The 14,405-nt window shown below is 37.3% G+C and overlaps 1 long non-coding RNA gene across 2 annotated transcripts in view; it reads right to left on the bottom strand.

The window, feature by feature from the left end:
- Window positions 1-2,905: 2,905 nt before the first annotated feature.
- LOC130682845 (uncharacterized) overlaps window positions 2,906-14,405 on the bottom strand; it is a 283,848-nt gene continuing 272,348 nt past the window's right edge. For both annotated transcript variants that reach the window (XR_008996219.1, XR_008996218.1), the window contains exon 3: window positions 2,906-3,539. This is a non-coding gene — a long non-coding RNA (uncharacterized LOC130682845). The remainder of the gene's footprint in view (window positions 3,540-14,405) is intronic.

Below are 14,405 nucleotides of genomic sequence, written 5' to 3' on the forward strand. Positions count from 1 at the left end.
GGGAAATCCAGGATGCTTCACTTTGAGCTGATTCAATTGCTTATCTAATTTCAAATGCCAAGTCACTATACATATTTCTCTCTTTCAGTCAAAAGAACCTCCCCAGTTAAATGATTTTCCTTGGGACAACATAGAAATGTCTCAGAAATGGCAAGCAGAAATCTCACCGAGTTTGGGGTGACAGAGGGAAATTAATCTGGAATTAAAATGTATCTCAGATATTCCACAGTGATTTTATACAACTTCGTAACTACTTAAACATATGTAAATTTATTAAGTGCTTTAATATATAGGAGACTCATCAAATTACAGCCTGTGGGCCAAATCTAGTCCAGCACTTGTTTTATATAACTAGGAACTAGGAATGATTTTTTATAATTTTAAATATTTGAAGAAAAAACATTAAAAGAATAATGAGTTTTTTGAAATGTGAAATCTATGCAAAATACACATTTTAGTGTTCAGACATGCTCATTAGTGTGCCTGTTGTCTATGGCTGCTTTTGACCTACAACAGTAGACTTGAGTAGTTGCAGGAGAGACCATGAAGACCCACACAACCTACAAAACTTACTCTCTAGCCCTTTATGGAAAAAGATTACTGACCCTGAAATAGGTCATTCAATCTGCACATGATCTATTAGGAAGTTAGTCAAGTAGTCACTCCAGTTGAGCAGATGAAGAAAGATTAAAGAGTTGAAGATCACATTGCTTGTGAATGCTTGTTCTAGGTAACTAAATACAGATTTCCTGACTTCAAATGGAATCTTTTTCTATTACAGTAAACATACATTTTCACCATTTTGCTTTTATTGTTGTTACTATTATTATTTGAAATTTTGTCTTTTTTATTTTTTTGTTTATTTTGGGTAGGGTAAAGTTTCTAGTTCCTTTTGTTGAGGCAGTTAAACTTTGGACTAAAAATACTGAAAGAATATGAAGTGAGGTTGGGTTGACTCCAAAATCCACATTGTGAATTTACTGCCTAGAAATTCTTGCCTACTGACACTATGAGCTCTGGAAAGAAGATAACAGTTTAAGAATAAACCACTAAATAAGAGGAATGTTGAATTATAACAAGGATGCAGGTATACTAAGCATTGCCCACATTTCTTGCTTTATTCTTCTATAACTCATATATATTGCTTCTGCTAGGAAAATAGGATTGAATACCTTGGTTGGCATTTTCTTAAATCTCTGGATAAAAACCATCTAAATAAAGATTTTTCATGTGGGTTGCAGTTCACATCCTCCCCACATTTTCAAACATTGCCACTCCCCTTGGAAAGCTGCTCAGCAGAGTGCTACTTCATGGAGGTGAAAGGCTCTACGGAGGAGAGGGGGAGGGCAGGGCATTACTGAGAGAAAAAATTTCTGTGCAAAAATAAACTGAGCTGTCTGAATTATGAATTTCTATCGGTATTATGAATTTTTTTATCACTGATGAGATAAAGGTCTATAGAAGATTTTTCTGGGTTTCAGTTATTATAAGAGCCAAGGAAAACCAAAATAAACCAAATGATAGGCCAATCTTCCAGGTGACTTTACAAAGCTGTGCACTCTGCCTTCCCCTCTTTTCTCTAATGGTTCCATCATTATATAGAAGGCATTTTGAAGGATTTTTAGTTTGATAAACCCTGTAGAACACTCTGCAGATATTTTTACAGATGCTATTTTTTAATAAGATCAAATTCCTACACTTTTTTGCTGTTTAATTTCTAGAAAGACTGTTTTTGTTGTCTTTTCTCAATTTTTGAAAAGAAAAATATGAAGGAGGAGGAGGAGAATAGGCAGGGGTGGATGGGGAGAGAGAGATGGAGGAAAAGATGCTGCTCACAAATTATGCAAAAGAAAAAGAGAGTGAAGTGAAACAAATATTGCACAATATTCCCAGGGCTTTCTTAAGACAAAAAGTCACAAATGTAATTTACCTTAACATTTTATCACCAAATGTTGAATTTGTTCATGTGGTAAACAACATGATGTCATTTGCTTTCTTTTCAACTGAGAAAAACCACCTCCTGAATTAATCAAGGCTTAGCCCATAACAACAGACATAGATCATTTAACATTTCCTGCTTAAAGTATGTTCATTATGTTCTTGCTGATCTGTTTCAAGGCTGTTGCTATGCATAAAACTACGTACTATATAAAGCAACAAGCAATGAGGAAATGCCACTCATGCTAAAAGCAAAAAAGGACTTAAACAGTTTTCAGTTACATCTCTATGGATTTATGGCTTTCCTAACTGAAGTGTTATATTAGATCATTAATAATAATAGTAACTCATATATTGTGTATTCTAATTTCCAACCTGCCTCTGCTTGTATGCCTTCGTTTGATCCTCACAGTCTGTAGGAGAAGGAACATTGTTGCTATTCTACAGTGAAAAACCCAGGCTGGCTTGCTGAGGTTTGCATAGCTAGTAAGCAGCTGGGCAAGAAAAAGAGCTCAGGACTTCAAATCCAGAATGACTTTCTACTACAGCTCTAATTTAGTACACATGCAACATTTAACATATGTGACATCACAGAATAAACAGGAATAAGAATAGTTTTATAGAAGAATCAGGCAACTTTTCTGAATCACATAGCTGATAGTAGCGCTACTTACCTCTTAGACTGAATGTGAGAATTAATCAATCTAATGTATATACAGCATTTTTGAACTGCCCCACACAAAGGAAGAACCCAGTAAGTGGAAGCTATATGGTAATAGCTATCATGGTATGTATGGCTCACATTATACTAAAAATAATCTGTTTTATTTTAAGTTGCTTTTTCAGATAGATTAATATATAGATAAGGCACAACATTCTAATAGGGCAAACAGGTTTACAGAAAAAAGTTAGATGCCCATCCCTGCCTTCCAACCATCTGTTTAAGCTCTACAGGCTTCCACTGTTATCCATTTATAAAGTATCCTATTTTCCAAGTATTTTATTTCCAAATGTCTTCCTTTTCAAAATGTTGGCTAAAATTCTTTTGTTCTTTAAATTTTATATTTATTATTGAATAGACCTATTCAATAGACATATTACATAAAATGAAGCACAGTATAAGCACTATTCTGCATCATGTGTTTTATTACTTAAAAATAGGGTCAACATATAATTCATCATTTCAGTCAGGCCCATGTGATGGTGCAATTAGCAATTATACTAGGTAAAATACCACAGGTATAAACCATGACTATCCCACATAAACCAGGATATAGCTACTTTACTTAATGGTCTATTGTAGGCATCATTCCATTCCAGCACATAAAGTGTGTCTTCATTATTCTGTAATATTTGATACATAAAAAAGAGTTGTGACATATAAGTGAATTTAAAGCATAAGCCCAAACTACTCAACTTAAGAACTTGAATCTTACCTTTATACCTTACACACAGGCAGGGGCAGGAGCGTGGCCAACGATTTAATCAATCATGCCCATGTAATGAAGCCTCCATACAAACCCAAAAGAATGGGGTTAGGAGAAGTTCCAGGTTGGTGAACACATGGAGATTCAAGGAAAATCTCCTGAAACATGGTGCTCCTGAAAAAGGCATGGAAACATGGTACAATGAGCTTTCTTTCATATCTTTCCATGTGTACATGTGCAAGAGTTTCCCCAAAAAGCAGGAATAAAATTGATTGTTCTTAGGGTATGCATATGTTCAGCTCAAAAAAACAATGCCAAATTAGTTGCCAAAACATTTAATATGAATTTACACTCTAGCAATAGTGAAAATACCATAGCTCTACATGACAATGTTGGGGTACTGCTGGTAAGGAAGACAAGAAAGAATGAAAATGGAGTAGGCAATAAGAAGTGGTTACTGTGGTGTCCAACCCATAACCCAAACACCTTTTTCATACATAGATCACATTCAACCTCTTCCTGAAGGCTGCGACCTCAAAATCTTAGTCATTTTTGCATCCTGATCAAATTCAAGACCCTATGGCTAGTAAGCAGTCATCTCTTGATCAGGTTCTAGATATGGCTCCTTGTAGCCTAGCTACCTATAACATAACCAACTTTCTGTGATAATGTGATTTATATGAAAAATATATGTGGTCATTCATAGGACTTCGTCCACAGTCCCTGGCTCAGAGCTCCCCCAGACTTGGAGTTTCCTAAGTGATGACAGCTCAAGGCATCCCTTATGTTATGTTAATAAGTGATTTTTGGAAAGCACTTAAGGATGGGGGCTGGTTGCCAGTGGAGCCAACCTTGTGATTAGAGGGTTGAAACTTTCAGTCTCAGTCACATGCCCCAATCTCTAGGGAAGGGAGAGGGGCAGGAGAATGGCCAATGATTTAGTCATTTAATCAATCATGCCTGTGTAATGAAGCATGCTTAAAAACTCAAAAGGATGGGGCTCAGAAAGCTTCCAGGTTAGCAAACACATGGAGATTAAGGGAGAATGACCTTCTCTGAGATGGCATGGAGACTCCTGACCCTTTCTGTATCATATCTTGTCATATGCATTTCTTCTGTCTGTTCTAGAATTATATAATTTTATAATAAACTGGTTATCTAGTAAGTAAAATGTTTCTCTGAGTTTTGTGAGGTACTCTAGCAAATGAATAGAACCAAAAAAAAAGAGGGAGTTGTGGAAACCCCTGGTTTATAGCTCGTTGGCCAAAGGTACAGGCAACAACATGGATTTACTACTAGCATCTGAAAGCCTAAAGAGAAAGTGGTGGGAACTGCAAATCTATAGCCAGTAGGTCAGAAGCAAGGTGATAACAGGTGGACTTGTGCTTAACATCCAAAAGGGGGCAGGGGCCATCTAATAGGACTGAACGCTTAAGCTGTGAAAGCTGATGCTCTCTTTGGGTAGATAGTATCAAAATTAATTTGAATTGTAGGACACCCAGCTGGTATCTGGAGCACTGCTTGGTGTGGGGAAACCTCCTCCGTACACACTGATACTGGGTGCAAAACCCAAAAGAATGTCCCAAGTAGAGAATGGGTAGAATGATAATCATTAAAACAAAACAAAATAAAATAAAATAAAATAAAACGTTTAAAGGCCTCTTCTATCTAGAAAAGAGTACAATAGGAAACTACAATAATAATTGGTGCATAGCTCTGGAGCAGATGCTTATTCCAGGAGCTGTCAAGCTTTTGCAAGGGATGACACTGCGGGTTGAACAATCACAGATTGATGCCTGTAAGGCCTTGAGTTTTTTGACAAAATGGTTTCCTCAAAAACTTAGCTTGCTAGAGGATACTTAAGAAAAGTTGCTTGGGTCAGTCTTTGCTCTTGCTAAGGCTGTTACAGTCATGGAATTTGTTAAGAATGCAAAAGCATTGTTTTCTTGTTTCCATAATCTTTCAGCATCCAAATTCATTATCCAGTTTAGATTTCAGGACACAGGCATAAAACAACTCTTAGCAAGTTTGTAATCTCTTTCCAAAGATCGCACCCCAACCCTATGAATCATGCTTCCTGGTATTCACAAATTTATGTAGTCCCCACTGCTTGGATCTAGATTGGCCCTATAATTCATGTTTGACTACAGAATGTGGCAAAAGCATGACATTACATGTTTTCCAAGTCTAGATTATAAAACGACTAGTAGCTCCAGCTAGGTCTTTCAGACACTCAGTCTGGGGATGCCAACAACTATGCAAGAAGCATGACTGCCCTGAGATGATTATGCTGTGAGGAAGCCCAGTTTAGCCATGACAAAAGGCTGCATGGAGAGAAATGCCCAGCCTCCCAGCCATCCTAGCTAAAGCATCAGACATGCAAGGGAAGAAGCCCTGTCAGTGCGCAGATGAGTCAACACTTAAGATATCCCAGCCCCATTCAACATCTGACATGAACTTACATGAGAGACTCTATGGTAAAATCACCCAGCTGAGCCCAGTCAGTCCTGGAGAACCACAGTGATAATAATTGCTGTTTGGAGCCATTTAGTATTGGAGTAGTTTATTACACAGCAGCAGAGAGTTAAAACAACTCTTTCACCTTTGTTGGTAGAATAATCTGATGATAGCGGCAGTAGTAATCCATTCCCCCAATAGTCTGAATTGCCCTGCCAGTTTTCCTAATATTATAGACTGAGAAGGCATATGGTTTACCTCCTAAAACACAAAGCAAGTAAATTGACCTAAATCCACAGGACGATCATCACCAGTTTTATTGTGTATAATACATAAGACCTTATCATCCAGTGGCCCACTTTCTTCTTTCAGTCAATTCCACATTTTATCTTGTTACTCTTATCACCCACATTTAGGATCCAAATTCTGGTTAATTAAGTATTGCATTTGGCATCATGTAATGAAATCCTAACTTTAAAAGTTTAATCAAATGGTGACTTTTTTTTTGACATATCAAAGGTCAAACATGAGCAGTTGGGGCAGAAACAGCTAGTTACTGCCCCCAATTTCCATCACCTTCTTCTTTTGCCATAGTGTTTGTGATTTTTAGCTGAACACATGGCTACCTTGCAGTTAAGTATGACTGTCTGACTAATTTCCGGCTAAGGAATATAAATAGAAGTGTCCTATGTGAGTTCTGGAAAGTATTTTTAAAGGGAGACATGTCCTTCTTTTGTCCTTTTTTGCTCATGAATTAAATGTGGATATAATAGCTGGATTATGTGTTCTAGTAGCCTTTTCGTTCCCAAAGTCATAAGCAACAAAATGCAAGAAGCCTGAGTGCCAAAAGACAAAGGAATCACTGAATTGGCCCTATACTGTTCATCCTTCAACTTCATTTACATTTAAAAGAATGAACTTATATCTTGTTGTGTCATTATTATTTTGAGATTTTATTTCATTCACAACTGAAATTAATTCTAATACAGGAGTCAGAGCTGTGCAGAAGCTCCAAAGTGTAAACATTCTTCTAGTCTGCTTCTGTCCTGGTTTACCGCTCCTAGTGTGTGGCCCTCATCCTTATGGCTACCTTGTTGTCCCTAAATGGCTGTTTTTCCTTCAGCTTTCATTTACATTTTAGGTAGAAGGAAAAAAAAAGAAGAAGAAGGAAGAGGTAGTTCCTCTACCAGGAAAGCAAAACTTTTTATAATCCTTAAAATAATTTATTTATGTCCCATAGGTCAAGTTTTAAACACCTGGAGAAGGAAAGGGTAATGGAAGATAAATGTATTGCTTTGAGTAAACTATTCAGATAATGCGTCCTCTATTGTATTTGTATTGTATTGCATTGTAATGGATTATACTTAAGTTTTATTGATTTGTAGCTACAGAAATCCGAAGACACCCTTACCCCAGACAGGTGATGCCCAAAGAGGTCCTAAAGAGTTGAGTGTGGCTTAGTGTCTGTCAACTTCAAAATTAAGCTGTCTTTGCTATGAAATGATGAGTTTGAATATATTTTAATATTGATATTCCATAGATTTAATTTCATCAACAAATTATGCTTGCTCTTTAAATAATGCATGAACTAGATCCAAAGGACAAATGTTCTAAGTGATACTGTAACTGGAGCACATGGTAATTCTGTCAAGTTGATTTGATATGCAAGTCATTGAGAAATCATGTTAATTTAATCAAAAAGAATCAGACTAGAGCCAAAGGAAATAAAGGAATAAGAAGGAACTATATACCAGGCACTTTACACACACTAGCTCCTCATCAGAGATTTTCATTTTGATACTGAGAAGAAATAAGGCTTAGGGTGGTCAGTAGTTTATTCAGGAGTCCGCATATATAATAAATAGAGTCAGGATATGAACCCACAACTTTATGACATTCAGGTCAACATATTTTCTGCTATACCATTCTGCCTTCTAGAGTCAGCACTTCAAAGAAAATAAACAGAAGGTCAAAGGGGCATTTAACAAATTATTGATGTTCCTATTCTACTTTTATAAAGTTAAACACTTGTTTTTAGATGAATGCTCTGAAATAATCTAACCAAAGGGCATCTGTAATGAGGTACAATATAGAGTTCTATAAAAAGCAAATTGGTCTATGCTACAATAAGGCCATCTACAAATTTATGTCCTCATTTCTAATGAGTGTGATATCAAGATAGATTTGTCATTTTCTATAGAAAAGTAACTCAAGTTTCTACTCACATAGCCCAATAGTATGACCTCCCTGCATAACAGACTGCATGTATTGTAAACAGAGGTCTGGTGAAAGTTTTACAAGGCTAAAAGCTTCAGGGTTATTTATTCTGCCTGGAAAAAAGTCTTGTGCATATTATTTTTGGGAACACTGTAGCTGTCCTTGTGTTTTTTTTTACCTTGTACTCTGGCTTTAAATTAAGAAAGAAAAAAATTATGATACATTGTAGTTGTATATGTTATATGTTCACAATATTTTATTAAAGGGACATCTTTTTTCCACAAAAAAAAACACTCAAAAGACAAAACCAACAAAAAACATATTTCTCCTGAACCAAGATCTCTTTTGAGAGCCACTCAGATCATTTTGCTCACCTCTTTGACATTTTGCTTAGATTAAAGCTTCATGTATATGCTTTGCATTTCTCTGGAGTTGAAAATTGTAGCTTCTATGATACTAATGGGAAAGCAGGAATAACATTTTAAGAGTGGCATGCAGACTAATAATATCTAATTATCACTAGGGTTGTCATATTTACAAATTTAGAAGTATCATCATGGAGAACAGACTATCTATGACATTAATTCCAAGAATTATATAATTTCCCATTTTGAAAATAATTTGCAAACCACACTTCAAGTAAAAAGAAAATGGCAAAAAGGAGCCCTGTATAACTTAAGGTAAGAAAGCTACTATAACAAGTAGACCTCAAATATAAAATGGCTCAAACACAATAGAAGCTACTTTCTTATGTTAACAGTCCACCAGTGGTGCCAGCTTGCTAGTGGAGGTTAGAGAGGGTGGCATAGGGGTCTTTCCATGCAGTGTTTAGAGATCTAGGCTGATGGAAGCAATACTACTCAACACATAGTTTAAAGGCTACCCTAGGTCTCAACATCCAAATAGAGAAAGGCAAGAGCTCATGGGACCGCACATGGGAAATTTTAATTGGCCAGGCCTAGGAGTGGCTTACAAGGATATGCTGATTCTTTTCAGAATGCACACCCACAATCTCTCATTGTCTCCAGTTAAACATTGCACAATTGGAAAAATTCAAGGCCTGAAGAAGCCACAGATTCTTCCCAATTCATGTTAGAATTCTGTAAAGCATACATAGGATTAGATTCTGAGCATATTTAGTATTAGATGGTCAAGCCACAAGATAACAGCAGACTTATTTATTGACATGGGAGAACATTCCTAGGATTCAGAACTTAATGTCTTATCTCATGAATGTTCAAGTGGCATGTATCTTCTTAAACTAGATTAATTGAAGCCTGGACTCAGTGGTGGCCTACAGCAGTGATGAGGAAATGCTGGCAATGCTGGAATCTCCCTGGCATATTTGAGATGAATGGAATCTAAAATGGCTCAGAGGAATGGAAATAACATATTGTGTTCCAACTGTGTCACCAGCCTTAACCATATCCCCTAGAATATGGGCTCAGAGTATATTTCCCTCATCAACATGTGAAGAAATTATAAATAAGGATACTTTGAAACACCGTATTAACTGTAAGCCAGAAATGATATTAAGGAGCCTCAAAGAAATTGGGCTCTTGAATTTCAATAGGAATATTAGAATTCTAAACTGGTAGAGTCAAAGTGGTGATCACTTAATAGTCAGATAAGCTGGGTACGATTATCATAATAAATCTAAGAAAGTAGCAATCAGAATGTTTTGAACACAGAGATCTGAGACCATGACAATATTTCCTCATGCAGCAGAAACTGCAGTAGACCTTCATTATCTTATCTCAAGGTTATGTTGCTATTCCTGCTCTATGCTATATATCATCCAGATGTCCCTTCCTCATCTTAGTATCTCCCAGAATATCATATTGATAATAGTATCCTACTTGGACATTTTGATCAGAAAATAGCAAGCATCTCTACATGCCTGATAAAACATATGCCCAGCAGAATATGGGAAATAAATGCAAGAGTTCAGGAGCTTGCGCATTAGTGAAATATCTAGATCTAGTGGTCTATAAGCATTTTCAGATATGCTCTCTAATGTGACAAACAAGTTGTAAGATTTTCTTTCTCACATTTCTCACCACCAAGAAAGAGGCACATTGCTTGGACTCCTTGGGTTTGGAGGACATATTTAACACAGTTGAGTGTGGTTTGCAAACAACTTATTAGGTGATCCAGAAAACTACCACTTTGGGTGGGACTTAGGCTAAAAAAAAGGCTCTTCAGCAGGTTCTAGATGTGTTATAAACTGCCCTGCTGCTTGTATCTTACAAACAATAGAACCAATGGTATCAGAAGTGTCTACTGGAGAAGACATCTTGAATGGAACCTCTAGCAATACTCAGTAGAATAATCACAGCACAAAACTCTACAACCTGGGGGTAAGGCCAAGCCTGCTTCTCAACACCATTTTGCATTTGAAAAGTAATGCCTAGATTTGCTAGTGGTCCCTGAAAGACTCAACACCTGATAATGGGACACCAAATAACTATGTGATACACACTGTTCATTAGCACCTGCTGTCTAAGCCATTGAAACAAAATTGAACATGCTCAGCAGTATGTGGAAGGCACAAGTCATCTTCATGATGACTCCTAATGTTCTGTTCCCACAACATCACCATACCCATGTCTTCATGGGGAATTCCTCTGGCTAAATAACAAAAAAGCAAAAATTGTGCACCTGGTTTATGAATGAGTTTTCATAATGTGCTGGCCTCTTTATTCTCCACCTTAGTACTTAATGGGCTCATGTGCAAAGATGTCATAATAGCAAATGTAGTGGCTCTTCATGAACCTAAAAACATGGAATTCTAGCACAACAGAGGTAGGTACTGGTCCCACCGAAAGCACAGGCCAACAATGAGCTCTGCTTAGTCCATTCCCTGCTATATGGATTAGGTATCATCCAGGCACCTAGTGTCACATGGGTTACTTTGGAGAGACCTTCCATCATCAGGTGAAGCAAAGCTATCTACTGTCAGGATTAGGTAGACATTTGGGTGCCAAGTACTCCCTTTTGATTGTAGTGCTCCTGTCAACACCATCATCTGTGAACATGTGATCTTAATCAGCAGTCATATTCATCACCATATCATTTAGATTAGAACACCATCTCAGATCAAAGAACTCATTTTCTGGCAAAAGAAATGTTGCAGTCAGTTCACAGCTACAGAATTCACTGGTTTTACCACAGTCTTCATAATGCAGAAGAAGCTGACTTGATAGAACAGATGGAATAGCCTATAGAAAACTCATTTTTGGTAACAACTTGGAGCCAATAATTCTGCAAAACTGAGATGCTATCCTATAGCATTTGTTGTATGTTCAGCCTGGCAAAATTGCAGTGGTTGATATGTGGCGCCATCTTACCAAAAGCCAGTGTGCATGGGTCTAGAAAAAGGGATGGAGATGGGAGAGGCCCATCCCTATGACCTTGAAATCTGGAAGGAGATCTTAGTGCTTCATGGAGGAAGGCTTCCACCAAGGAATAGTTATTTTTCCACTACATTGTAATTTGATACTGCCATCTGGCCATTTTGTGTTTTTCATACCCTGAACCAACAATGAAGGAGAACATAGTACTGGTCAGAATAATTGATCCTCACGATCTCGGAAACTGGGTCACTGTTACACAGTAAGGGCAAAGAAGGAAATACAAACAGCCAAGGTGCCGATAGGGGAACACAGGAAGACTGATGAAGGAATAAATATATGAATATGTAGCCTTTATGACTAGCTACAGAAGCATGGACTGTAGGGCTAATTTTTATGTTAATTAATCCTCTCCACCCTTTTTATTCTGCTACTGTTCTGTCCAGTCTCCACCTATTGATAACCAATGTTATAGATGGACTGGTCTTTATGATTCTTATTATGAGTCATCCTCAGCAATAAACTTCAGGAAACTCTGAAAGGAAAAGGTTTATTATTCAGAGGTCCTGGAAAACACAGGCACACCTGGGGATACACAGCGAGGTCAAGAGGGGAGAGAGAGCAAAACAGCCTGGGGTTCTGCTTGTACTGGGGTCATGGGTGGGGGCCTAAGGTTTTGTGGGTTCATTCTTTATTGATGAATTTAAAGCATAAAGCAGGAATTTAGATCTTGAGAAGTGAAAAAAGAAAAACAACTGGCCCAAATGGTCAGTTATAGAAATCAGCCAAAATCTCTAAAACAAAGGAGCTAAGATTTGGAGAGGTGGGGAGGGCTGGCTCTTTATCTAGCCATATGGCTGGCAAAGTGTATATTCAAGGTATTCATCTTTGAAGTGGATGCCCGGCAATCTAACCTTAAATCAAGAATTTGTACTACAAAATTAAAGTCAAATGTTAGGGCTTATACTACGGCTACTTTATATGAAATACACTGATACTAATATGTTAGGTTTCAGGTAAGACTCTGACTGAATCGACATCACCCAAAAATGACCTGGTAGCTGATAAGACTTTCTGTTCCCCTGTGTTGGACCAAGGTGTTTCATCTTGACAAGAACAACAGTGGATGCTGAGAGAAAAAAAGGGTAAACTATTCTGCTGGCCCTTCCAATTCCACTCTACATCCTTCTCAATCTTGGGGGATGATTTATAAAGGCAACATCAATTAGGCTCCATTGTCCTCTGGCTTCTAAAAGGTTCAGCCAATTCAAGAGGGAGAAAGTAGAGGTCAGTGTGTTTGTTTTTCCTTTTCAGTTTTTGCTTGACCATGATTTGACAATGGCTGCATTTCCAAAGGACACAGCTTCTGCCAGGCAGCCTTTTTCTATGGCTATAACTACTACCTGGTTCTGGCAGCCTTTCCTTTGATGCCCAGCTTCCTGCTCTGCCAGTCTCACAGTGCTTTACCATCCCCTGTACATTTTCCTTACCCCTGCACATACCTTATAAATACTATTTTTTATTAAAGTCCTTTAATTATTCCCTTTTTTGTTTGGCATTTTTCCTATGAGGACCCTAATGAATATAATCACACTAAAGGTAGCTTAAAGGCCAAGAAGGACTCAGCCAAGTAAAAGAACAAAAGAAAATGTTCCAGAAGGGAGACAGCAAATATACAGGCTGCAGAGAAAAGATGAGTTTGTGTTTTTTGCAGAAGGAAGGTTCATGTGGCTGGACAGTTTCAGGGATGCATCTTAAACTCTGGGAAATATCAACATTGAAAGTATAATTTGGGGAAGTTGAGCTGGTATTCAAAAACAAGAAAAAAAAATCAGAAAGATAGCAGGTGCTAACAGATAAAAAGTGTCACAACAGCAGAGGAAAGTGTTTATATAGAAAATGGATGTATTTAATAGGTCAACTTTCCCAGAATGACTGTATGATAGGGAAACACACTATCTGTTGACTTTGATATTATGAAGATCATGGCAAATGTTAACAAATAATTTTTTTAGAGTAGTTGGAAAATAATTCAGGTCACTGTAGGTTGAGGATTGACATGAACAATGACAACATAGAAATAATATGAACAGAATTCTGTCTCATGAAGCTTGGCTGTGAATGGAAGTATAGATACAGATAGACACAATATAGAAAAAATAGCACAAAAGAAGGATGTGGGTTCTAGAGAAAGTTTTCTTTTTTGTTTTTCTGTTTTGTTTTTTTTTTAGATATAACAAACTCAAGTGTGCTTACTGGCTCCAGGAAAAGAGGCAGTGGTATCAGGGAAGAAGCTAAGGATACAGGAAAAAATAGGGAATTAAATTATGGTATTTTCCAGATTAAAAGACAAAGATGAGATTTTAAAAAAAGATGGAAGGATTCTCTGACAGGAGGAGGACATACATTCTACTGACACAGGTAAGAAAGTACAGGTATATTTAGAGAAGACTGGGTGGATAATGAGAGTAGAGTGAAACAAAATTTTCTGAGAGAAAAAGAAAGTGTCATATAGGGAATTTCTACAGATCATTTATTCCACAAAATTTATTGAGACCTTCTCATATCCAGGTTTTTCCCAGGGCCAAAATACATGAGTGACCATAAGCAGATACATGCCTTGATATCATGGAACTTACATCCCAGTGGGGGAAGGCAGACAATAAAAAAATGAATAAATAAATGATAAGTCAGGTGGAGATAAGAACTAAGAAGAAAAATAAGGCAGGGTTATAGTACACAGAGTGATGACAAGGGTTGTTGAGACTTGTTACTAATTTAGTTAGGTCAGAAAAACGGGCCTCTCTCATGAGTTGACATTTGAGAAGATACCTGAATGAAGTTAGGGAACAAGAATAAAAATTAGAAGAAGACTTTTCCAGTCATAAGGAACACCAAGAACAAAGACCCTGAAGTGGGAACGTTCTTTGTGTGTTTAGAAACAAGAAGGGGGCTAATGTGGAGCAGAGCAAGTGTGGGTAGAGGGCTGGAAAATGAAATCAAAGAGGTTGGA

This window comes from Manis pentadactyla, chromosome 3 (assembly GCF_030020395.1).
Source record: "Manis pentadactyla isolate mManPen7 chromosome 3, mManPen7.hap1, whole genome shotgun sequence".
NCBI classification, from domain to species: domain Eukaryota; kingdom Metazoa; phylum Chordata; class Mammalia; order Pholidota; family Manidae; genus Manis; species Manis pentadactyla.